At 40.9% G+C, this 25,068-nt stretch overlaps 1 protein-coding gene across 2 annotated transcripts in view; it reads left to right on the forward strand.

Annotated features, from left to right (window-relative positions):
* Positions 1–25,068, forward strand: part of LHFPL6 (LHFPL tetraspan subfamily member 6) — a 259,074-nt gene that overhangs the window by 224,295 nt on the left and 9,711 nt on the right. The window lies entirely within an intron of this gene.

Raw genomic sequence — 25,068 nt, forward strand, 5'->3', positions numbered from 1 at the left:
TCTGCAGACTAATAAGAAAATTTCAGGTAGTTTTCACTTGTAACCATACTTACTTATGTTGCAGTCTATAAAATATTTTGCAGAATACTCCATGGTTTGCATCATTTTAATTTGTAATAATTGGGTAATATTTCACTTGCTTGATAAACCTCCATTTACTTAACCATGTTCTTATTTCTTTCTAGCCGGGCATTTAGTCTATTCCAGTGTCTGTTGTTTTCAGACCTGTTATGACGAGTAGTTTAATGAATATAAGTGCTTTTCCTACTGAATATTTTCTTAGAGTCTTTTTCTAGAATTGGTATTACTAGATCAAAGAATATGAACCCATAAAACACTTAGCATTGTATGGGAAAAGAAATGCATTTCTATTCCCCATTGCTAGATTCAAACCTAAGGCTCCTACAACAAATGGCAGATAACAAGAGAAAAGCATGCAAATTTGTTTAAAATAAAAATTTCATGACACGGGACCCCTCATAAAGAAATGAAGACTTGGAGAAGCAGGTAAACCTGTATACTTTTTATGCTAGGTTTAATGAAGAAGTGGATTGTTGTGGAGAAGTATGACTGGACAAACAGGGTATTATCTAGTGGTAATAAACTATAGGAACTTAGCAAGACCTGTTTGTTCAGACTCCTCTCTGTGTCCTTGTATTGCCGGAGGTAAGACTATTCCTCTCTTTTGGGTATAGTGAGAGCATCTCTCCAATGATGGTCTTATGATCTGCTTCAGAAGAAGGTCAGATAATCCTTTCTAGGTTTTATGACCTGCTTTGGGAGAGAAAGGCAGCAGGGGAATGTGAGAGAGACTTTCCTGCTTCTGCTGCTTTCTCAAATGCCAAGGTGCTGCATTTTAGGGTAGCATGTCCTGAAGCCCATCACTTGTCAAGTGATAGCAAATATATTTTCCCCTGCCATATGGATGGACAGACTGAGATTCTGACAATTAGTACATAGTCAGTTACTAACTTAGACATCTACTTTTTACATTAAATATTTTAAGTAGAAAAATTGTGAGGGAATTGGTCTAATAGCAGTATCACTACATTCCAAATATTAATTTTAAATTTTTATGTTAGAACATCTATGAAAAACCTTCTGTTGGATTCTGAGAAAAAGGGACAGAAAAAAGTATCAAAGGTCTGTGAATTTGAAAATGAAAAAATGAAGCAATTTTTATTTGACTTCATGGATGACAACAGCCCTACTTCTGTCGAATATAATAGTGGCTCTTCTGGTACAGAAGACTGTTCTAAATACCACCTAATTTGCATGGATAAAACAAATAAGAGATTTCCTTTTACCATTCTTCCCTCTTTGATGACAAGGCTTTCCTAAATCTGGTTTCGTTTGGGATTGCCATAAATGTAGAGAAGGGGAAAAAAATGCTGAAATGCTGGCGTGCAAAGCTGACTGCCAGCTTTTTTTTTGGAAAGCAAACTGTGTCTAGGGGAGATATTTTAATACAGTGCTTGGCATTTTTCTTTCCCTGGTGTTTGAGGCATTCTGGCTGTTCAGCACAGGCCTCAACTTGATTATGATCCTGTGTGTGCTGACCTGTTGTTATTGTGTATTGCTCTATTAATTAGCAGATTATAATGAAGTTCAGGTCCTGTTATTGCAATTTTCATTACTGCACCTCAGTATTTTGTATGTCCCCAGCATTATGGAATAAAACTTTGAATGTCAAACTGAACGTTGAAAAATACTTGCCTCTTTACTAGTGGTAATAGTTTTTTAATGTTACACTCTAAAACCACTCTGGCAATTTAAAAAACTATAAAGTTGTTTTCATTTCTGATCATGTATTTCTAAATTTCCTTAGATTGGTTGATGAGAGGAAAAAAAAAAAAAAAAACTGGCATCATCCACAGATAAAATGAGTTCTAGGTCCACTGCAAAAGTTTTTTGGGGTTTATCAAGGTCTGTTTTTCTACGTTACTGTTATCTTTGTGGCTGCTGTTATCTATTCTTTGAAAAGAAGACCTCAAGAGAAAGTGTGACATAGAGATATCTCCTCTAGCCCATCCCACTTCACTTTCCTTTTTGTTTTTTTTGTTTTGTTTTGTTTTGTTTTTGAGACAAAGTCTCACTCTCTCGGCCAGGCTGGAGTGCAGTGGAGAGATCTCAGCTCACTGCAAACTCCGCCTCCCAAGTTAAGCGATTCTCGTGCCTCAGCCTCCTGAGTAGCTGGGATTACAGGCACCCCCACCAGGCCCAGCTCATTTGTGTATTTTTAGTAGACATGGAGTTTCACCATGTTGGCCAGGCTGGTCTTGAACCCCTAACCTCAAGTGATCCGCCCCACTCAGCCTCCCAAAGTGCTGGGATTATGGGCATGAGCCACCCTGCCTGGCCCATCCCACTACACTCTTGATGCTTTCTTTTCTACCTTTTAAAAATCGTTACTGTCCTCCTGAACGCTGATGAAAACTGAGCTCCAGTAACTTAGTGACGTCACAAATTATGAAGTTAGATAGGGAGGGTCCCTGGACTGTAGCTGCTGAGCTTCAGCGTGAGGTCATGAGTGAACATTCTTGGTTAAGATGGCTCCAGCAAACGTGCTGCTTGCCTCTGCCACACCTTGCCTCAAGGATTCTGAGAATCCAAGTTTGTTTCTGCCTCTTCGCAAAGGAGACAGCACGTAGACACTTCTTCCTCCCAAGGGTTGTGAAATGTTAATGTTGTTAAAGCCCATGCCCTTCCTATTGTGAAATACGTCTCTTTTTTTGGCGTGCTGTTTTTGATATGTTGTTACTCTCTGATCTGGAGCATCCTGAAGGAAATAATTGCTTTTGCTCCTACATAGAAGATTATTTAAGTAGTGCGTTTATCTCAATTAGTCAGCCAACAAATATTTATGGAGTGCTTATAATGTACCAGCCCATGGGCTAGGTGCTGGGATGTGGCATCAGCGATGAGTAAAAAATGACACTATTCACTGCCCTCAGGGAACTTAAACTAGCAAGGGAGGCAGATGTTCAAAAAGATAATACAAATGTGAAGTATGTTAGAAAGGACAAGTGTTGGGTGCTAGAATGGAAATTGTGGTTGACTTGCGACATTATTCCACACTAGTTGGTGCAGCTAAGCCAGAGTTTGGCAAACACGTCTATAAAGGGTCAGATAATATCTTCAGCTTCGTGAGTTATATAGCCTCTACTGCAGCTACTTAACTCTGCAGAAAAGATAGACGGCCCCAATAGTACTTTACTTTTATTTTTTATAATTTCAACTTTTTAGATTCAGTGGGTACATGGGCAAGTTTATTACATGAGTATATTGCTTGATGCTGAGATTTGGGTTACGATTGATCTCATCACCCAGGTAATGAGCGTAATGCCCAAGAGTTAGTTTTCAACCCTTGCCCCCCTCCGTCCCTCCCCTCATAGTAGTCCTCAGTGTCTATTGTTGCCACATATATGTCCATGAGTACATAGTGTTTAGCTCCCAATTATTAATACGAAGGAGAACATGTAGTATTTGGTTTTCTGGTTTTATATTTACACACTTAGGATAATGGCTTCCAGTTGTATCCATGTTGCTGCAAAGGACATTATTTCATTCCTTTTTATGGCTGTGTAGTATTCCATGGTGGAGAATACTACATTTTCTTTATCCTGTCCACCACTGATGGACACCTAGATTGAGTCCATGTCCTTGCTATTGTGAAGAGTACTTTGATGAACATATGGGGTACATGAATCTTTTTGGTGGAATGATTTATTTTCTTTTGTGTGTGTATGTATGTGTGTGTATATATATATATATATCCAGTAATGGGATTGTTGGGTCGAATGGTAGTTTTTTTTTGTTGTTTAAGTTCTTTGAGAAATCTTCAAACTGCTTTCCACAGTGGCTGAACTAATTTCCATTCTCACCAAAAGTGTATAAGCCTTCTTTTTGCTCCGTAGCCCCACCAGCATCTGTTGTTTTCTGACTTTTTAGTAATAGCTATTCTGACTGGCGTGAAAGGGTGTATCTCATTGTGGTTTTCCATTTCTTTGATAATTAGTGAGGTTGAACATTTTCTCATGTTTATTAGCTGCTTGCCAATTAAACTTTATTTACGAAAGCAAGCAGTGGAGCCACAGTTTGACAATCCCTGATCTCAGGCAAAGCATCCCTCTGGTGTGCCAGAAATGGTTACATTTCAGCTGTGTTCATTTATTGATCCTTGCAGCTCTCAGGGCAGCTGATCAGGACCCAGGACAACTGAAGACTCTGCACTGAGCAGCTCTATCCAATTACCCTAATACGCTGTATATATACTACAATTTTCTTGTTGGGTGGCAGTGGGAAGGAAGGTGGTAAGCACTGTGTCTCAGCCTTGGTCACCCCCCCCTGACACTGGCATGGAAAGTGAAGGCTTAGGCTCATTTGGACCAGTGAGTCTAGAGGCATCTTGGGGAAGAAGGGACCCTATGCGTAAGGGAGAGGTCACACATTCCTGGCTCTCCCTCCCCTGGCAACCCCCCCTGACCATGGGGACCTGCAGGAGTAAGCAGCCTGCAGGGGTAGAGGTAGGCAGAAAAACCAGTCTGTGGAGCAGTCATCGCTGAAGCTGGCCTTCCCTAGGAACAACCAGCCTCACTGACACACAGTAATTTATTTCCATATTGGGTGATGTTTGAGGCCTGTTTACTCTTGCAACTGAAAGTAGTTGGACTTGTATTTAGTTGCTATCTCATATTTCAAGGGCAGCTGACCTCACCTGGGAGCTTCCTCAGGAAGTATTATACAGGCAGAGCTCTCAGCCCTTGGAGGACGTAGGTAGGTAAAGGGTTTGAGTCTACATGTGGTTTGGGGTGATGTGGAGAGGTAGGTTGCAGAGAGGGCGGGAGGAAAAGTCAGGAAGGAGGCTACTTTAGGTACTGCTTCGCTGTTTGGACAGGTTTTAATTCCAAGTATCAGCCATGGTACAAAATAATACTTCATTTAGTTTAAGAGAGCAGGAAGAGCCTCCCAAGGTCAGAACATTTAAACTGGGTTCAAAAATACAAGTAATAGTTAGGCAAGAAGGATTTCATAAAAACCTCACATATGTAGTTGTAGTATAATGTGTAGGAATCTGAAAAAAACCTGCTTGAAAAAATATCTCTTTTCCTTAGAAAGGAGAATTGGAGAGAATTTTTTTATATGCCTTAAAAACAATTTTCTAATCCTATTGATTCTTTCTTAAGCATTTTTATATTTTATTACATACAGCGCTCTGAAGCAATCTTGCAAAAGTATTCACTTTCACAAATCAAAGACTGTTACTCTGCTTACTTTTGGATCACACTAATTTATGAAGCAGCAAGGAGTAGGTGTGAATCCACACATTTTTTAAAACAGAGAAACAAGAGTTCAGAGAGGCTGCATAATTCTTTCATTTGTGGTTTAAACAAGTATCCCATGTGATTTAGGGGCAAGTGGTCAGTGAGCATACTTTGAAAAACAATTGCCCTTAGTTGTATAGAAAAGTATTTTTGTTTCGTACTTTGCCTCGCTTAACAAACATTCACTATGTTTTGTATAGACTAGAATGCTTTAGGTTTAGGTTATAAAAGTCTGGCTCAAACAGGCCAAAACAAAGAAGGCGTGTGATATCTCTTATTATAGCAAGGCAGGAGCTAAGGTCAGCTACAGACGACTGACCCAGGAGCTCAAAGATGTTCTCCAGGGACATGTTCAGGAAGAACTGTCTGTCGATTGGCTGTAACCATGCGCCATCTGTACGCTGGCTCCATTTTGACATTAGTTCTCCCCATGGTTGTAAGTGTGTTTGGCACTTGTGGCTCTAAACATCCTTGTTCATGCCGAAAGGAGAGGACAAGTTTCTCCCCAGGAATGGAATCAGCATCTCTCTCCTCACTCTAATTGGGCCAACGTTGTCATGTGTCCACTCAAAGGGATAATGGCTGCCAGGGAATGCCACGTGCTTCTTATGGTTCAGCTTAGACGCACTTAGAGTTTTATAAGACTTGATTTCACTGAGAAGTAGTGGGATTTGTAAGAGGAAGATGAGATAAAAAGGAGAAAAGGCATTTTAGTCTTTTCTTTCTTTTGTCAGACTTCACTGCCTGTGGTCCTTCCATCAGTGCAGCCTGTGGTTGTGGACAGAGGGTCAGTCGTGGCAGGTGTTAACAGTGCTGATTTTATTTATTGATTTTTGAGAGAATAAAACAGTGTAAGTGATAAGAATACATAGTGTCACAGCATCTGGCACATAATAAAAGCCCAGTAATGTTTACAGTTGGACAGGACCATTTAAATGCATATTTGCTGATCAATCTTTATGCTGCCTTTTACATTCCACAACAGTGAGTTTGCGTTTACACATTAAGCATAAGGGCTTTATAATCAGGTTATCCAATTGATTTAATTCATGCCTCAGATTTATTCTCATCCACCAAAGACTTCTCTAATTATATCCTTGTGATCAAAAGTAGTGTTTCAATTAATTTGTCTCGCTATTTTACCAAGTAAATTTGAGTAATTATTGCTTTCATTTTGCTATTTAATTTGATTAAGAAGCCATCAATGATTCCTGTTCTTGAAATTATGCTGCTGGCTTCTTAAGAGCAGTGCCATAAACTCGAAACTCAGAGCCTCCCAGTGTTGATAAAGATGAGAGTCTGTTTCTTCCAATTTTCAATCAAAGGAAGAAATCTCTTCTGCTCTAATCTGAACAATGACTGTCCCACATCTCTTTTGACACAAGTCCTTTAGCTCTTGACCCCTGACTCATGCTGTCTCACCTCTCAAATCTAATCATACGTGAGAAAAAGCTGTTTGCAATTTCTGGCTAGGTCAGCTGGGTACAAATGCAAACAAAAGTATAATTTTTTAAAAAAATTTTCAGCTCTTGGTGTTAGTGGGTGCTTCTCAAGCAAGGTAACCTGCTATTGGTCTCTGTGACATTTAACATGACTAGCTTCATTTTGGTCAGAAGTTACAAGGCTCCTATGACTCCTGTGGACTTTTTGCTTCCTGGTCAGGCAGGCCAGGCAGCTCTGTAGTTTCTGCAGGCATCTGAGTTGTGTGCCAGAGCAGGGTTCTCCTGACTCAAGCAGCAAGTGTTTGCAGAGAGCAGCAGTTAAAGTGTCTGTCACTCAGCTCAGGAAGAGACTCGTAACACTTGATGCATTGGTCATTGCTTAGAGTAAATGGATTATTCTATTATGAGATTGCTATTTGGGAGGCTGGTTAATAGTAAGGTATTGAATATGCATTGATATGTAGGCAAATTGAAGGTCATTAATGCAGCAATGATGTCCCACCTCCCAAATGACTATTAACTGAATATTTGCAAACTTTTGACACTTAAATCCAAGCCACTGGAAGTCATTTAGAAGGTCCAGCATGAGCCTAGATTTCGTCACCCAGAGCTCTAGCACAGGAGAATGACAGGAGAGCCAGGCAGCTGCTGTGAATTCAACAAAGACCTAAATTGGGTAGGAACCCATGGGGCCACTCAGGAACTTGGCTCCAAATGATGCAGGGAAACTTCTGCAGGCCAAGGGAGCCCACCCTGGCCAGTGATGACATGACTGAGCCAAGTGTTCGGGCACCCGCAAGGCAACAATAATCAGCTTTTCTGGTTACTCAGCCTTTCTTAGGGGCCGCTTTCCATCAGATAAAGAGTTTTTTGCCTTTACTCTGAAAGTAGGGAGAATGCCACATTTTTCCAGGGACACTCATTCAACCTGCCCATTCCAGTGGGTTCCACATTATCAAAATCAGAGCAGGAACATTTCTACTTTATAACTTAGTAAACACCTCTCATCCTGCTTTGGGAAAAAGGACCCCATTTTGTACAGTCATAGATTCAATTTGATCCGCTTCCCTAAGCACAGCTTTGCAGGTCCCAGATGAACCTGTGGGATAGGATTTTTCAACTTTGGTGCCTAGCTTGGTATTTGGTATTCAATAGATTCACTTACTTCCTCAGCAAATATTTATTAAGCACATTCTAGGCATCAAAACTTGTGCCACAAACATAAAATTGTGAATAAGATAGACATGATTGTTACTGGCATGCCATATATCTGCCATCTATTGAATGGTTAAAAATTGGGAAGGAGAATGAGAGGAAAGGAAGGAAGGAAGGAAGGAAGGAAGGAAGGAAGGAAGGGGAAGGGAGGAAGGAAGGAGGGAAGGAAGGAAGGGGAAGGGAGGAAGGAAGAAAGACAACCTACTATGAATTTTTGATCGCAGAAACAGCAGCTGCCATCATGTTTCAGTACATATTTGGCCACTGATGTCCTGCCAAGAATCATGGCATCACTCGTTAAGGGACTAGTGGCCTAACCACCTCCCAGAAAAAAAATTACAAAACCAAGTCAGGGTAATCATTTAAAGAACCTGATAGGTGGAGAAAAAAATGCTCTACATTCTCTTTTTCTCAAGTCTATTTTGGCTTTATTTCAGTGTTGGTCATTCCTACTCTTTTATTTATGCCTTTGTAAAGCTTCATTCAGTGGCTTGCAGAGATTTATAGCAGGGGAATTCAAGCAATTGCGGGAAAAAGAAAATCTCTTAGAAAACCTGTGAGAAATAAGATTTCTTGAGATACGGTTACAAAACTATTGGGGAGAATATGCTAGTCTCTCTTCTAAAGATTCTTCTTCATTTTTTTCAATGTTGTCCTTTTATTAGTTTAAAAAGAAAAAACTATATACCTGAGTTTGCCTTTTCAATGTAAAGTACTTAGGACATTTAGGAAATTGAGCTGTTTCATTGTAATTATTTTTTGTATTGTATGTTCTCAACCATTATATTCTTTCCCATCATTTCAGCCAGAATATATAAAATATAAAAGATAAAGAAGCCCCTTTTTATCATCAGTGTCTCTGTTGTCATATAGTCATTCCTGAGAGCTGCGGACATTTGTAGAATGCTGTTGCCCTTGTACTAAGAAATCAAGACTGAAATAATATTTTTGTTCTTTCTGGTTTTGTTGTTGCTGCTTTGCAGTTGTTTTATGTCACAGTTACTGATTATTCATTGCAGTCTTTATTGATACCTCTCTTTATTCTCTCACTTCTAATTTGTGCCCTTTGTAAAGATCATAAATCATTTTAAAATCATACTATGAAAGAACAATCTTCAGTCCTTTTTTTCTAAGGATTTTGTATCTTTTTTTTATGTTGTTGTTGTTGTTGTTGTTGTTGAGACGGAGTCTCACTCTGTCACCACGCTTGAGTGCAGTGGCGTGATCTCAGATCACTGCAAGCTCCGCCTTTCAGGTTCAAGAGATTCTCCTGACTTAGCCTCCCTAGTTGTTGTTGTTGAGACAGAGTCTCACTCTGTCACCATGCTGGAGTGCAGTGGCGTGATCTCAGCTCACTGTAACCTCCACCTTTCAGGTGCAAGAGATTCTCCTGACTCAGCCTCCTGAGTAGCTGGGACTACAGATGCACGCCACCACACCCAGCTAATTTTTGTATTTTTAGTACAGACAGGGTTTCACCATGTTGGTCAGGATGGTCTGGACTCTTGACCTCATGATCTGCCCGCCTCGGCCTCCCAAAGTGCTGAGGTTACAGGGATGAGCCACCATGCCTGGCCTGTTTTTCTTTCCTTGTCGCCTACTGCAACCTCCGCCTCCTGGGCTCAAGTGATTCTACTGCCTCACCCTCCCAAATAGTTGGGATTACAGGTATGCACAACAATACCTGGCTCATTTTTGTAATTCTTAGTAGAGACAGGGTTCACCATGATGGCCAGGCTGGTCTCGAACTCCTGGCCTCAAGTGACCCTCCCACCTCGGCCTCCCAAAGTGTTGGGGTTACAGGCATGAGCCACCATGCCCAGCTGGATTTTGTATCTTTGAAGCATTGATGTTTATATGTTCTGGCTACTAGTTTTTAACCTCCTGATTTGTGGTCATGTTTTGGATAGGTGGAGATGTTGTGAATACTTTTTGGGATATCTAGCTAAGTAAGCTACTTTGGGTTAGCAACTGGATGTTTTGATGAATTGGTAGAAGAGTTAAATGTTACGGTAACTTTTGCTCTTCAGATTGATTTTAACTTAAGGTCTCCAGACCAATTAAGTGGTTCATAGTCCATCAATAGGCTTCAGAGATATTGAGAACCTATTGAAATGCTATGCAATTTTCATAGGCTTTTGGACATGTGCTTTTTTCTGGAGAGAGTATTCATAGCTTTTTGTTATTATTCAAATGGGTTCCTGACACCTGAAGACTTAGAACCTATAGTAAAAAACATTTGGAAGTCATACATGAGAAAGCTTAGAGATCTGAACTCTAGACCTCACCTCCCGACAATCCTCAAATTCCCCCAGAAAGCTAGAACACAACTGAACCCCTTTGACTTGATTTCATTGTCTGCGAGAGTATTTGTTAAGGGATATTATACAGAAACGCACCTCTGCTTACAAGAAGCATTATGCAAATAAGTACTCCCATACAACAGTTCATTTTTATTTTTAATGACATTTTTGCCTTTTTTATTATTTCAATTTTTATTTTAGATTCAGGGGGTACATGTTCAGGATTGTTATGTGGATATATTGTGTAACACTGAAGTTTGGATTATAACTGATACCATCACCCAGGTAGGGAACACAGTACCCCATAGGTAGTTTTTCAGCCCTTACCCCTCTCCCTCTTGCCTCACTCTAGTGATGCCCTGTATCTGTTGTTCCCATGTTTATGTCCATGCCACGCACCAGTTCTAATTCAAAATCACATCTGTGAAAACGAGTGTTCACCCTTCTTAGTGAATTGAATATGCTTCCACTTAGGATCTTAGCCAGTTTCATTAGTGCCGCTGTTGGAGATGGTTCTTCACAGATCTCTTCTGTCTTAGCACAACTTGTCAGCAGAGACACTCTATTCTGAACTATCATTTCAAAGATGTTTGTATAGTAAACAGTCTTGGAAGTAGAGCAGAGGACAGGTGTGTTTAGTGTCCATTATGATAAAAATGATACCTTTCTCTGGGGTAAATAAAGATTGAGCAGATTTTATTGCAGTCCATTAGAAAAGATTCAAGTTCCCTTCGTTTGGGTTCCTCAACTGTGACACAGGCCCACTAGTTTGCTGCATTCACCGGGGCTGTTTTGCGTCAGCCCCTGTGAGGTGAGGGCGACAAGGGGAGTGGACATAATAAACATGAAGCTCATGCTGCCTGCTGCGCTGTGAGTAATACAGTCCTTTCTCTCTGATCCAGGAGTCTCCTATCTTTTGACAGCATCCAAAAATTTGTGATAGTATAACTTGTTACATTGCAAATAGAGTAAAATATCAAACCCTTCACAGTTCTTGAGACTACTGTTACAATGCCTATAGTTCCTTGAAAAATACTTCATCATAGACAGTGATACATGCATATTATTTAAGGGAAACCGCAACTCAAGTACATACTACAGACTGGATACTCATGGATGCTAGTACAAGTGGTTCTGTTAGTCAAGATATGAATAACACTGGAAGCTTTACTAATTAGCACAGCAGTGATCACAATGGACTTTTATGGGTAGAATTAGATCTTATTAAATAGCATGATGAGTATTAAAAATGGACTTTCATTGGTGAAATTAAAGATACTCAAGATTGTGGATTGGTAGAATTCAAGCATTCATCCAATCACAGTGTTATCACTCTAAGTCTAAGTGATATTCAAAATATTTAATAATCAGTATGTCATAGGTTGTAAAAAACGTGAGCTAAAACAAGTACCGGCCACATGCAGAGGTAGGCTCCCCTGGGGGCCTCCATTGCCAGGCACTAGCTCTTTGGTTTCTGGGATGTGAGGCGAGCATTCCCTAGGGTTTTCAAGGGAAGAAAAGGTTTTGGGGGAACTGGGGGCACTGGCTGTTTACCTACAAACAGGTACATATTTTAGTATTTTGATACCCAGTACAGCCTTACTGATGCATTCCATCTGTGCCCTCACTGTTCTTGGGAATGGTATCCATGGCTTGATCATCCCTAAAGTGTTCAGTTTCTAGTCTCTGGTTTGGAAGATTTCTGGTTGTTTGTTGCCAAAGAGAACAGAATCCTGCCATGGAACCTTGCTGCATTTTCCCTAGTGGTTTTTTCCAAGACGTTGGTCGTCCAAATACCTAAAAAGAGAGTTAGGACTTAACTAGATCCCAGGTCAGTTTGATGTTTTGTGCCTGCTTTTTGATGGCTATTTGTTGAATAAGTGTCTGTATGTGTAGGAGGATTTGTTCTGAGACTTGCTTTCATTATAAGTTGGAAATGAGATTGTGGAAGAGTATCTTACCGTGTCTCACACTTTTTCAACAGATTGTAATTTATCAAAAAGAGTCTCAAAGCTATACTTGACCAAATTGAATGAGGTTCATTCCCAAGAGCTACTGTACAAGCAAAAAGGGATCATCAAGGAAAACCTTTTAGATTGAGGGCAGCTAACAAACATCAAAGCAGTGCTTGCTGCAGTTCCGTTCCAGTTCTCTAGGTATGTAACTGGGTATCTAGAGAGTATATTTAGAGACTGCTTGGTGGCCAATGGAAGTATAACCTGTAGAGACAGGGAGAGCAGATACATCATATCAAGATGACATGTAGCACCTCTTCACATGGGTGTTATAGGAAAATGGCTGCAGCCATAGTTCACATGGAGGAGCAGCAATAAGAAACAGACTGGTTCTTTGCACACTCTCTTCTAGGCAGTCCGTGAGTCAGAGGAGCTGGATTTCAGGTATTTCCAGCCTTTATAAATAGCAGCTACAGACAGAAACTGAAGGATAATCTTTATCACCATATACTAAATAAAGCCTGACTGGTTATCTTAGCCACCCCCACCTGGAGATCAGATTCTGTGTCAGTTCACAGTGTGCACACAAAGAACATCACTATACACTGAGCCAACGTGTTTGCTTTATCATCTTAACAGTACGTTATCTCTAAGGAAACTTTTAGGATGGATTCCGTGCTAAGGAGCAAGGATTAATAGCAGCTGTGCTAGCAGATACTCAACTGGCCAGACAAGACAAAGGGTAAACCATTTTTTGTGTGTAAGTGGCACAAATGTGAATGTTAAGAAAACTATTGGGTGGGGGGGTTGATGGGTGCAACAAACCACCATGGCACGTGTATACCTATGTAACAAACCTGCACGTTCTGCATGTGTATCTCAGAATTTAAAGTTAATTAAAAAAAAAAAAAAAAAAAAGAAAGGAAAGGAAAGAAAGAAAACGATCCACCAGGCCACAGAACAGAGGTCCATTTGATTGGTGTGATCATAAGAATTCAGAAGCCGCTCCACTCATCCTGCTGAAATGTGGTTATGTTTCTGAAGGAGCCAGGATATTTCTGTTTCTTTTGCCATTCTCCACATTGGGGGAATGCTAAGTAGGCAGAACATCTGCCACCCTTTCCGTGGCATGTGCTTCCTACTGGGATTTCAGGATGGGATGACACAGGGCCTTGACTCAGTGGAATTTAGGAGGAAGGACCCTGGATGTATCTGATGGAAGGAAAAATAATTAGGTTTGGTGTGGTATGAAAGGGAAACCCCACAGGACTGTAGATAAGAGGGGAAGTGCAGAGTGTTTGTTCCTGTGCAGCCGTACCCAGCAACATCACCTGAACATCTAGTTCTCAGATCTTCCGGGGCCGGTTTCTGTGATTGGCCCATCTCTACTCTCTTCCCTGCCATGTAACCCTGCCCCTTTTGCTTTATATCAATCTCGATTCCACAAGTAGTTTACTTATGTTGACATGAAGTAGAGTCACATGCTACATAATGATGTTTCGGTCAATGATGGATCGCATGTGTGATGGTGGACCCACCAGATGAGGACGGAGCTGTGTAATGGAATAGGCTATATCATCTAGGTTTGGGTAAGTACACTCTATGATGTTTGCACAATGACAGAATCACCTAATAATGCATCAGCAGAGTGTATCTCCATTGTTAAGCAATACACGTCCCAGTGTAAATATATATATATATCCCAATGGCCTGGTTTGCTGATGAAAAAGTTTGTTGGTTTTTTCCCACAGCTTTATAGCTTTTTGTTCTGGGTATGTGAAATTAAAAGGGTAGGCAGGTAATTATGTGGTGTAAGTACCCAAAGAGTCAGGGCTGCATTTTTGGATAAGAATAACCCAGCATTGCCAGCCTGCTTTAGACTGGGAGCCAGGAAATTACAAATTATAAACAAAGAATAGGACTCAGCTACTGAAGAGAACACATTCAAGAGACATGGGAAAGCCCTGTTGGTGTCTTGGGCAGCAGTGTTCTTGTTGGGAAAGTACGGGAGATGGCTTACATCAGAGGTTGGCAAACTATGGGCCAAACCTAGTCTGCATGTTTCTGTAAATACAATTTTATGGGAACACAGCCATGCTCATTTGTTTATTTGGTGACCGTGCTTGCTTTTGAACTACAATATTTACCGTCTGGCTTCTTTCAGAATAAGGTTGCCAACCCATGACCTAAATGATCCTTCTCTAGGTCCCTCTGTCTCTAGAATCCGTGATGCTGTGATGCTCTGGGTGGCAGAAGTGACAAGGATAAAGTCAAAGGGATGCAGAAACGGAGGGGCTTTTGACAAGGCTTGAATTTAAAAGAGGCTCTGTCCTGTTCAGGTCTAATCCCTTTCGGCTAATCCCTGCCTCCCATCGCTTCTGCCTTCGTGTCTTGCCAGCAGCACTCACAGCTGGAGCTGCCTGGGGAGGACTTTGATTGCACAAAGAAATCTTGTAGTCTTTCTCTTTGGAAGACAGGCTTTGTTTGCATAAAATCCTTCAAACGTATCAGCTGGAAAAAACCCTTTTTTTCCAGTGGGAAATATTGTTTCCCACATCGAATATATAACTGCTTTACCTTGCCAGGCTGGGGAAATTTTGTGGAGGAAAATGGGCTCCGTGCCCCAATGTGTGGCCCTTGTCCTCTTGGCAGCTCCTGCTGGAGAAGACGGATGACACCCTGTTCCTTCCCCGCTGGACACAGGTCCTGCACACTCATCCACCTCCTGTATTATCTCACAGGAACATTGTATGATTCATGCTGGGATGTCATCTTTATTTAATTGATTCAATTTGTAGATTGTTTGCTCAGTTGGGTGTGGTTGGCAGGAATGGGGTGAAGTTTTGTGTTAGGTGGGATGTGGCCAGAGGGCAGGAACCAACTGAGCCTCCTCACTGTGTGCTGTGCTTAACAGAGCCACACCTGCAAATGGAGTTTAAGAGAGTCATTGAGTATTTTCATGAGGAAAATTACAGAGTAAAAATGGCCATTGTGCGGGTGTCTGATTATGCATGTCATACGGTCAGTACGTTTATTGATTTCTTGCTCCTTAAAAAACTTACAAGAGTAAAAGTCCCCACTGAATTTGTATATACTTATACATATACATACACCCATCGTATTAGTCCGTTCTCACACTGCTATAAAGAACTACCTGAGACTGGGTAATTTATAAAGAAAAAAGGTTTAATTGGTGCACGGTTCCACAGGCTGTGGAGGAAGCGTGGCTGGGGAGACCTCAGGAAACTCACAGTCATGGCAGACAGCAAAGCGGAACCAGGCACATCTTACCTGGCCGGAACAGGAGGAAGAGAGAGAAAGGGGGAGGTGTTACACACTTTTAAACAACCAGATCTCGTGACAACTCACTCACTATCGTGAGAACAGCAAGGGGGAAGCCCACCCCCCATGATCCAGTCACTTCCCACCAGGCCCCTCCTCCAACAGTGGGGATTACAGTTCCACATGAGATTTGAGCAGGGACAAAAATCCAAACCATGTCACATAGATATATTCAAATTTGTGTTGACATTTGTGTAATTCTGGTTTTGGAGTAATTTTAGATACATAGAAAAGCTACATAATAATACAAAGAAGTCCTATATTCCTTTCACCTGGATTCCCTTAATGTTTAATTTCAACACACCATCTTTATCAGTCTCAGCCTCCCTCCTGCCCTATTCCCTCCTTCTGAGCCATGCTGTCCTCCCAACCCTAGATACTTAAGTAATTCCTAACAATAACCTTCTCTTATCTGGCAATACAATTACCAAATTAGGAAATTAACATTGGTAAAATGCTATTATCTAATCTACAGATCTTATACTGATATATTTTACATACAGAATTATAAAAGAAATGGAACTCATTTCCTTGTGCTGGGTATTGTTTGCCATGGGCTTTCTTTATGCTTATGGTTTTTGACTTGCAAAATATAACAAATGCAAAGCATATTTAAAATCTTCAGAGCCTCGAGAGCCGGGCATGGTGGCTCACGCCTGTAATCCCAGCACTTTGGGAGGCCGAGGCAGGTGGATCACAAGGTCAAGAGATCGAGACCATCCTGGCCAACATGGTGAAACCCCGTCTCTACTAAAAATACAAAAATTAGCCCAGTGTAGTGGTGGGTGCCTGTAGTCCCAGCTACTCGGGAGGCTGAGGCAGGAGAATCACTCGAACCTGGAAGATGGAGGCTGCAGTGAGCCAGTATCATGCCACTTCACTCCAGCCTGGCAACAGAGTGAGACTCTGTCTCAAAAAAAAAAAAAAAAAAATCTTCAGAGGCTCAAAATTTGAAAGAAAACAAGTTGCTTTCTTCACTAACTTCACTCTGATGTTAGAAATTGTTAAGATTTCAGAAAAGTATGAATAGTGACAGCGTTAGTAATAATAATGATGACTAGCAAGGTCTTCCATCCTCTGCTGTATAATTTGGGCTCAGCACTGCTGACCCTTGTGTCAAGTCTCGCTGCTGGTCAGTACGTCCTGCCCTTTCACAGATATGAGCAGCTGTGCAAGTATGAGATCTCAGATAGGTATTTTCTGGTAAATTCTTGTGTTGATCATGGCCAGCGCCATTTCTTTGGGGGACAATAACTGGTACTAATAAATGGTCACAAACCTGTTATTTTCTTTTGCCCACCGTCTCATATCTCAAAAGTGGAGCTAAAATATTTTTTTTTTGGGGGGGGGTCAAGAGAGACTCAACAGATTAAATAAAAACTATGGCTCTTTAGCAAAATTTTTGTGGGAATCCAGAAGGGAAACTTATACCATTGAATATAAAAGAATGCATTTGTAATTCAGAAAGGTTTTTGTTTGTTTGTTTTGTTTTGTTTTTGTCCCCTGACAATCTGAGGCCCATCTAACATGTGCTTCTATTTGAGCATAGTGTTTGAACAGCTGACCATTGCCTCTAATGCATGTCTCTGTAGAGCCCTTTCCTTACTCCTACTCCAGCTACAGAATGGATTTACCTACACTGCATAAAATTGACAAGGCTGATATATATTTTCCCATCAAAATTCACCCCTAACATATCTCCTTAGACATAGTGCTCCTCTTATGAGCTCTTTGCAGATACACATCTTATCTTTTCTAGAGCATAAATCTCTGCTCCCTTTGACATGCATGGTTATAGAGAGTGCTTAATGCCATAGCTTGAGTGTGTCAGTTCTTACTGATGGACACATCTGCGTTTTATCCTCTGGTTAGCTCTGTGGAGAAAGTAGGGCAAACAAAACAGATAAAGGAAGTCTTTTAAAAAATGTCTTGGCCGGGCACGGTAGCTCATGCCTGTAATCCCAGCACTTTGGGAGGCTGAGGCGGGCGGATAACGAGGTCAGGAGATCAAGACCATCCTGGCTAACACGGGGAAACCCCATCTCTACTAAAAATGCAAAACATTAGTGTGGTGTGTTGGCGGGCGCCTGTAGTCCCAGCTACTCGGGAGGCTGAGGCAGGAGAATGGCGTGAACCCGGGAGGCAGAGCTTGCAGTGAGCCAAGATCGCGCCACTGCACTCCAGCCTGGGTGACAGAGCAAGACTCCGTCTCAAAAACAAACAAAAAAAGCCTTGTCTTCTCTTTTTGTTGAAGTGGCTTCAATACACTAAGCTAGAACATCATACATTGAGGCACACTGTGTGCTTTGGGACAAGGTGTCATCCATTAAGAGAGTCCAAATCCTACCATTCGGTCCTCTCAATCTGATAATAAATAACAGAACAGGTCAAAAGAGCCTTGTATGTTAGAGTCACATGAGAGAGCAGAGCTGCAGGTTTTTTCTTTCTCAATGTTTATTTTAGGTTCCGGGGGTACGTGTGCAGGTTTGGTACAGAGGTATACTGCGTGATGCAGAGGTTTGGAGTATGATTGAATCCGTCACCCAACAAGTGAACATAGTACCCAGCCCATCTACCAACAGGTAGATTTTCAACCCTTGTCCTACCTCCTCCTTGTATTCGCCAGTATCTATTGTTCCCATCTTTATGTACATGTTTGCCCAGTATTTTGCCCCCATTTATAAATGAGAACGTGCAGTGTTTGCTTTTCTGTTTCTGCATTACTTTGCTTAGGAAAATGGCCTTTATCTTGATATTTTTTTATGGCCATGTAGTATTCCATGGTGTGTTTGTACATTTTCTTTACCCAATCCACCATGGATGGGCATGTGCCTTTGCTATTGTCAATAGTACTGCAGTGATCATACAGGTGCATGTGTCTTCTAGGTGGAACCATTTCTTTTATTTTGGGCATACACCTAGCAGTGAGATTGCTGAGTTGAATGGTAGTTCAACTCTTAGTTCTTTGAGAAATCTCCAGACTGCTTTACACAGATTTGTGCCCTCAAATCTGAACTAATTTACATTTCCACCCGTAGTGTGTAATTTCTCTTTTCTTCACAATCCTGCCAACACCTGTTATGTTTTTAGGTTTTTTGTTTTGTTTTGGAGACAGAGTCTTGCTCTGTCACCCAGGCTGGAGTGCAGTTGTGCAATCTCGGCTCACTGCAACCTCTGCCTCCCGGGTTCAAGTGATTCTCCTGCCTCAGCCTCCCGAGTAGCTGGGATTACAGACGCCTGCCCTGCTAATTTTGTATTTTTAGTAGAGACAGGGTTTCACCATGTTGGCCAGGCCGGTCTTGAACTCCTGACCTTGTGATCCACCCGCCTCAGCCTCCCAAAGTGCTGGGATTACAGGCGTGAGCCACTGCGCCTGGCCTATGTTTTCACTTTTTAACAAAAGTTATTCTGACTGGTGTGAGATGGTATCTTGTGGTTTTGACTTGAATTTTCTGATGATTAGTGATGACGAGCATTTTTTCTTTCACATGTTTGTTGGCTGCTTGTATATCTTCTTGTGAGAAGTATCTGTTCATGTCCTTTGCCTACTTATTAATGTGGTTATTTGCTTTTTCCTTGTTGCATTAAGTTTCTTATAGATTCTGGATAATTAGGCTTTTGTCAGATGCACAGTTTGTGAATATTTTCTCCCATTCTGTAGGTTGTCTGTTTACTCCATTGATCGTTTCTCTTGTTATGCAAAACCGCTTTAGTTCAATTAGGTCCCGCTTGTTGATTTTTTTTTTATTACAGTTGTTTTTGAGGACTTACTCATAAATTCTTTACCCACACCTGTGTTGAAAGGATGTTCACTAGGTTTTCATCTAGAATTTTTATAGTTTGAGGTCTTACATTTAAATCTGTAATCTCTCAAGTCAATTTTTACATATGGTATAAGGAGGGTGTCCACTTTTATTCCTCTGCATATGGATAGCCAGTTATACCAGCACCATTTATCAAATAGGGACTCGTTTCCCCATTTGCTTACTTTTGTTTACTTTGCCAAAGATGGTTGTAGGTGTGCAGTTTTATTTCTGGGTTCTCTATTCTGTTCCATTGGTCTATGTGTCTGTTTTTGTACCAGTACCATGCTGTTTTGGTTTTTGCAAATTTGCTGTACCAGTTTGCTCCAGTATAGTTGAAGTCAGGTAATGTGATGCCTCCAGCTTTATTCTTTTTGCTTAGGATTGCTTTGGTTATTCAGGCTCTTTTTTGATTCTGTGTGAATTTTAGAAGTTTTTTTCTAATTCTGTGAACAATGATGTTGGTAGTTGATAGGTTTCTTTGAGCAGTATCTACCAACCTACAAAGTTGGTAGATTGTTTTGAGCAGTATGGTTATTTTAATGATACTGATTTTTCCAATTTATGAGCGTGGAATGTTTTTCCATTTGTTTGTGTCATCTATGATTTCTTTCAACAGTATTTTGTAGTTCTTTTTGTAGGAATCTTTCACTTCTTGGTTATATGTATTCCCAGGTATTTTACTCTTTTTGTGGCTGTTGTAAATGAGATTTCATTCTTGATTTGGCTCTCAACTTGAATATGATTGGTGTATAAAAATGCTACTGATTTTTGTGCATTGACTTTGTATCCTGAACTTTTACTGAAGTAACTGATGAGTACCAGGAAGCTTTTGACAGAGTCTTAAGGGTTTTCTAGGTGTAGAATCATATCCAGCAAAGAGAGATAGTTTGACTTCTACTTTTCTTATTTGGATGCCGTTTGTTTCTTTCTCTTGCCTGGTTGCTCTGGCTAGGGAGCCCACTCCTGTTCAGCATAGGAATAGGCTGGAGTGCAGTGGCACCATCTCAGCTCACTGCTACCTCCACCTCCCAGGTTCAAGCCATCCTCTCACCTCAGCCTCCTGAGTAGTTGGGACTACAAGTTCATGCAACCACACCCAGCTACTTTTTACATTTTTTAATAGAGACGGGGTTTCACCATGTTGTCCAAGCTGGTCTCGAACTTCTGAGCTCAAGTGATCTGCCAGCCTTGGCCTTCCAAACTGCTGGAATTACAGGTGCAAGCCACCATGTTCAGCCTGATTGGTAGCTTTTTAAGTTACCAATTCAATTTCAGAACTCGTTATTGCTCTGTTCAGGGTTCAATTTCTTCCTTGTTTAATCTTGAGAAATTGTATGTTTCAGGAATTTACCTATTTCCTCTAGATTATTGACTTTGTGTGCACAGAGATGTTCATAATAGTTTGTGAGGGTCTTCCGTATTTCTGTGGGATTGGTTATAATGTCCCTTTGTCAGTTCTGGTTGTGCTCTTTTGGATCCTCTCCCCTTTTCTTTGTTAACCTAGCTAGCAGTCTATCGTGTTTATCCTTCCAAAGAACCAAGTTTTGGTTTGATTGATCTTTTGTTTAAATTTTTACATCTCAATTTTGTTTAGTTCTGCTGTGATTTATTTGTTTTCTTATGTTTGCTTTGGCGTTAGTTTGTTCTTGTTTTTCTGGTCCCACAGATATGTGTTAGATTATTAATTTGAGATCTTCCTAACTTCTTGATGTAGGCATTTCATGCTATAACATGTCATGTCCTCTCAACACTTCTTTTGCTGCATCTCAGATATTTTGTTACATTGTGTCTCTGTTTTCATTGATTTCAATGAATTTTTTAAATTTCTGCCTTAATTTCATTGTTGATGCAAAAGTTATTCAGGAGTAAGTTAATTTTCCTGTAATTATGTGGTTTTGAGAGATCTTCATGGTATCAATTTCTATTTTTATTTCAGTGTGATCAGATAATATACTTGTTATGATTTTACTTTTTAAAAATTTATTGATACTTGCTTTATCACTGAACATGTGGTCAGTCTTAGCATATGTTCCTTGCGCAGATGAAAATGTGTATTAAGTGGAGTATTTTGTAGGTTTCTGTTAGGTCTAACTGGTCATGTTGAGTTTAAAAACAGAATTTCCTTTTTGGTTTTCTGCCTTAATGATCTGCCTAACACTGTCAGTGGGATCTTGAAATCCCCCACTATTTTTATGTGGCTGTCTAAATCTTTTCATGGGTTTAGAAGTGCTTCTTCTATGAATCTAGGTGCTCTAATGTTGGATGTTTATATACTTAGGATAGTTAAGTCTTCTTGTTGAATTGAACCCTTTATCATTATGTAATGCCCTTCCTTGTCCTTATTCACTGTGGTTGGTTTGAAGTCTGTTTTATTGGATATGAGACTAGCGACCCCTCCTCTTTTTTGTTTTCCATTTGCAAAATACATCTTTCTTCCTCCCTTTACTTTGAGCCCATGGTTGTTATTACATGTGAGATGGGTCTCTTGAAGACAGCAGATGGCTGGGTCTTACTTGTTTTACCCAACTTGCCACTCTGTACCTTCTAAGTGGGGCATTTGTACCATTTACATTCAAGGTTTATATTGATGTGTGAGGTTTTGATCATGTCCTCATGTTGTTAGCTGGTTGTTTTATAGCTGGTTGTTTTATACTTGATTGTGTGATTATTTTGTAGGATATGTGTGCTAGGTACTTAAGTGTGTTTTTGTGGTAGCAGGTACCACTCTTTCATTTCCATGTTTAGAGGAAGGACATCTGGTCTGATGGTAATGAATTTCTTTAGCATTTGCTTCACTAAGAAGGATTTTATTTCTCCTTTGCTTTTGAAGCTTAGTTTGGCTGGATATGAAATTCTTGGTTGAAATTTGTTTTCTTTAAGGATACTGAAAATAGGCCCCTAATCTCTCCTGAGTTGTAAGTTTTCTGCTAAGAAATCTGCTGTTAGGCTGATGAGGCTCCCTTCGTAAGTGACCTGACCCTTTTGTGTAATGGCCTTTAAGATTTTTTTTCTTTCATGTCAACCTTGGAGAGTCTGATCAGTATGCATCTAGTATGGCACCTTGCTGGGGTTCTTAGAACTTCTTGAATTCGAATGTCAAGCTCCCTAGTGAGATTGTGGAAATTTTCATAGACTGTATCCTCAACTATGTTTTCCAAGTTGGCTACTCTCTCTCCTGCTTTCTCAGGAATGCCAGTGAGTGGTAGCTTTGACCTCTTTACATAGTCCCCTATTTCTCAATGGTTTTGTTCATTCTTTTTCATTCATTTTTCTTTATCTTTGCCTGAATGAGTTGATTCATCAGACTGGTCTTTGAGCTCTGAGATTCTTTCCTCAGCTTGGTCTATTCCATTATTAATGCTTGCAACTGTGTTATGAAATTCGTGTAGTAAATTTTTCAATTTCACAAGTTCAGTTTGGTTCTTTCTTAAAATGGCCATGTCTTCTTTCGTCTCTTGGATTATTTTACTGGTTTCCTTGGGTTGGATTTTAGCTTTCTGCTGAATCTTGTTGAACTTCTTTCCCATCCATATTCTGAATTCTGTGTCTGTCATTTGAGCCATTTCAATCTGGTTAGCAACCATTGCTGGAGAACTAGTACAATCATTTGGAAGTAAGGAAACCCTCTGATTTTCTGAATTGCCAGAGTTCTTGCCTGATTATTTTTCATCCAAGAGGGCTGGTATTCTTTAATCTTTCTGAAATTGCTGTTGCTTGGGTGGGGCTTTTTGTTTTTATATTCTTTATTTTTCTGAGGGTTTGAATGGGGTGTATGTCACGTATAGTCAATTGGCTTCATTTCTGGGTGCTTTCAGAGGCCCAAGGTTCTGTGTAGAATCTTTATTTGTGGCTAGATTCCTGCTCTTCACTAGTGATGTGTGGTGAAAGAATTTTTTGTTTGGTGATGTAATTCAGGCTGCGATCCAGTGGATGGTGCATACATATAAGGGCTGGCAGAGATAGGGTTTTACTCAGTGGCACACTTCTTTCGTATTTCAGTGCATTCACAGCAGCAGTGGAGAGCTGCAGTTCTTGGGGGGAAATACTGGTCCTACGCACTGCAGTGCTGCTGTGGTGACTTAGGAGGCATCAAGATGGCCTCCTGGGATATTTTGAAAATAGACTCAATGCATGGGATTTGGGAGATTCTACCATTACACACACCTTCTCACCATCTATTCTTTCGGGGAATACTATGCAGGGAGCACTATTCCCATTATATGCGCGTGTGCAGCACCGCACCCCCAGGGCACATCCATTAGGAAGCCCATAGAATGCAAAATAAATAGACGCCTTGGAGTTGTGTACAGGACAGCCCTGACAATCAATACAAGTTTATACTTTCTGTAATAAACAGACATAAAGAAACAAGCAAAGGAGGTTTGTTTGTTTGTTTGTTTGTTTGTTTGTTTGTTTGTTTGTTGAGATGGAATCTTGCTCTGTTGCCCAGGCTGGAGTTCAGTGGCACAATCTCGGCTCACTGCAACCTCTGCCTCCTGGGTTTAAGGGATTCTCCTGCCTCAGCCTCCCAAGTAGCTGGGACTACAGGCACGTGCCACCACGCCTGGCTGATTTTTTTTTTTTTTTTTTTTTTAGTAGCGACTGGGTTTCACCGTGTTAGCCAGGATGTTCTTGATCTCCTGACCTCGTGATCCACCCACCTCAGTCTCCCAAAGTGTTGGGATTACAGGCGTGAGCCACCGCACCCAGCTGTAAAGGAGCTTTTAAAAAGAGCCACACCCCACAAACATTCTTCTCTCAGCCGTTTTACTTCTGCATTTTCTGCCCACCAACCAAGTTTGGGTGGTCTTTTCTTTACAGGCACATGACATATCATTTTTACTGCTTGTCTCATTAAAAGTTTTTTTTAGGACCAGTCCTGGTGGCTCATGCCTGTAATCTCAGCACTTTGAGAGGCCGAGGCAGGTGGATCATCTGAGGTCAGGAGTTTGAGACCAGCCAGGCCAACATGGTGAAACCCTGTCTCTACTAAAAGTACAAAAATTAGCTGGGCATGGTGGTGCACACCTGTAATCCCAGCTACTTAGGAGGCTGAGGCAGGAGAATACCTTGAACACAGGAGGAGGCAGAGGTTGCAGTGAGCGCCATTGCACTCCAGCCTGGGAGACACAGTGAGACTCTGTCTAAAAAAAAAAAAAAATATATATATATATATACACACACACACACACACACACAAGGATACAAGCAACAAGGATACAATCTAATATGCCTACTTCTGTTTTACCCAAACTCTACATTTAAATATTAACATGTTAACATTTTTAAAATATCACAGATAAAAGATATGCTGCCTGGATAAATGAAGTCAGTCAGCTTATCATATCCTGACTCAGGCACTGTGGCTACAAGTTGTTCTGGGTGCTCAGCAGTGACCTTGTGGGGAAAGAGAAGTAAATGGGGATCCCCTGGAGCTCAAGTTCAAGGAAAGGCACTATAAACATGGAGGTTTTGTGATAAATGGCATGCAGTCAGAGGGCAGGAACTGCCTGAGTTAGTGTCCTGTGCTGCGCTTTCCAGAGCAATACAGTGAACAGCGGAGGGCGCTACTATGGAGTCTCTGGGTGAAAGTTAGGATGACATGGCGGCACCAGCCAAACTTCTGAGGGTTCACAGGCAGACAGCAGCTCTGGAGGGGAACTAACGTGTACCCAGGAGTC

This window comes from Piliocolobus tephrosceles, chromosome X (genome assembly GCF_002776525.5).
Source record: "Piliocolobus tephrosceles isolate RC106 chromosome X, ASM277652v3, whole genome shotgun sequence".
NCBI classification, from domain to species: Eukaryota; Metazoa; Chordata; class Mammalia; order Primates; family Cercopithecidae; genus Piliocolobus; species Piliocolobus tephrosceles.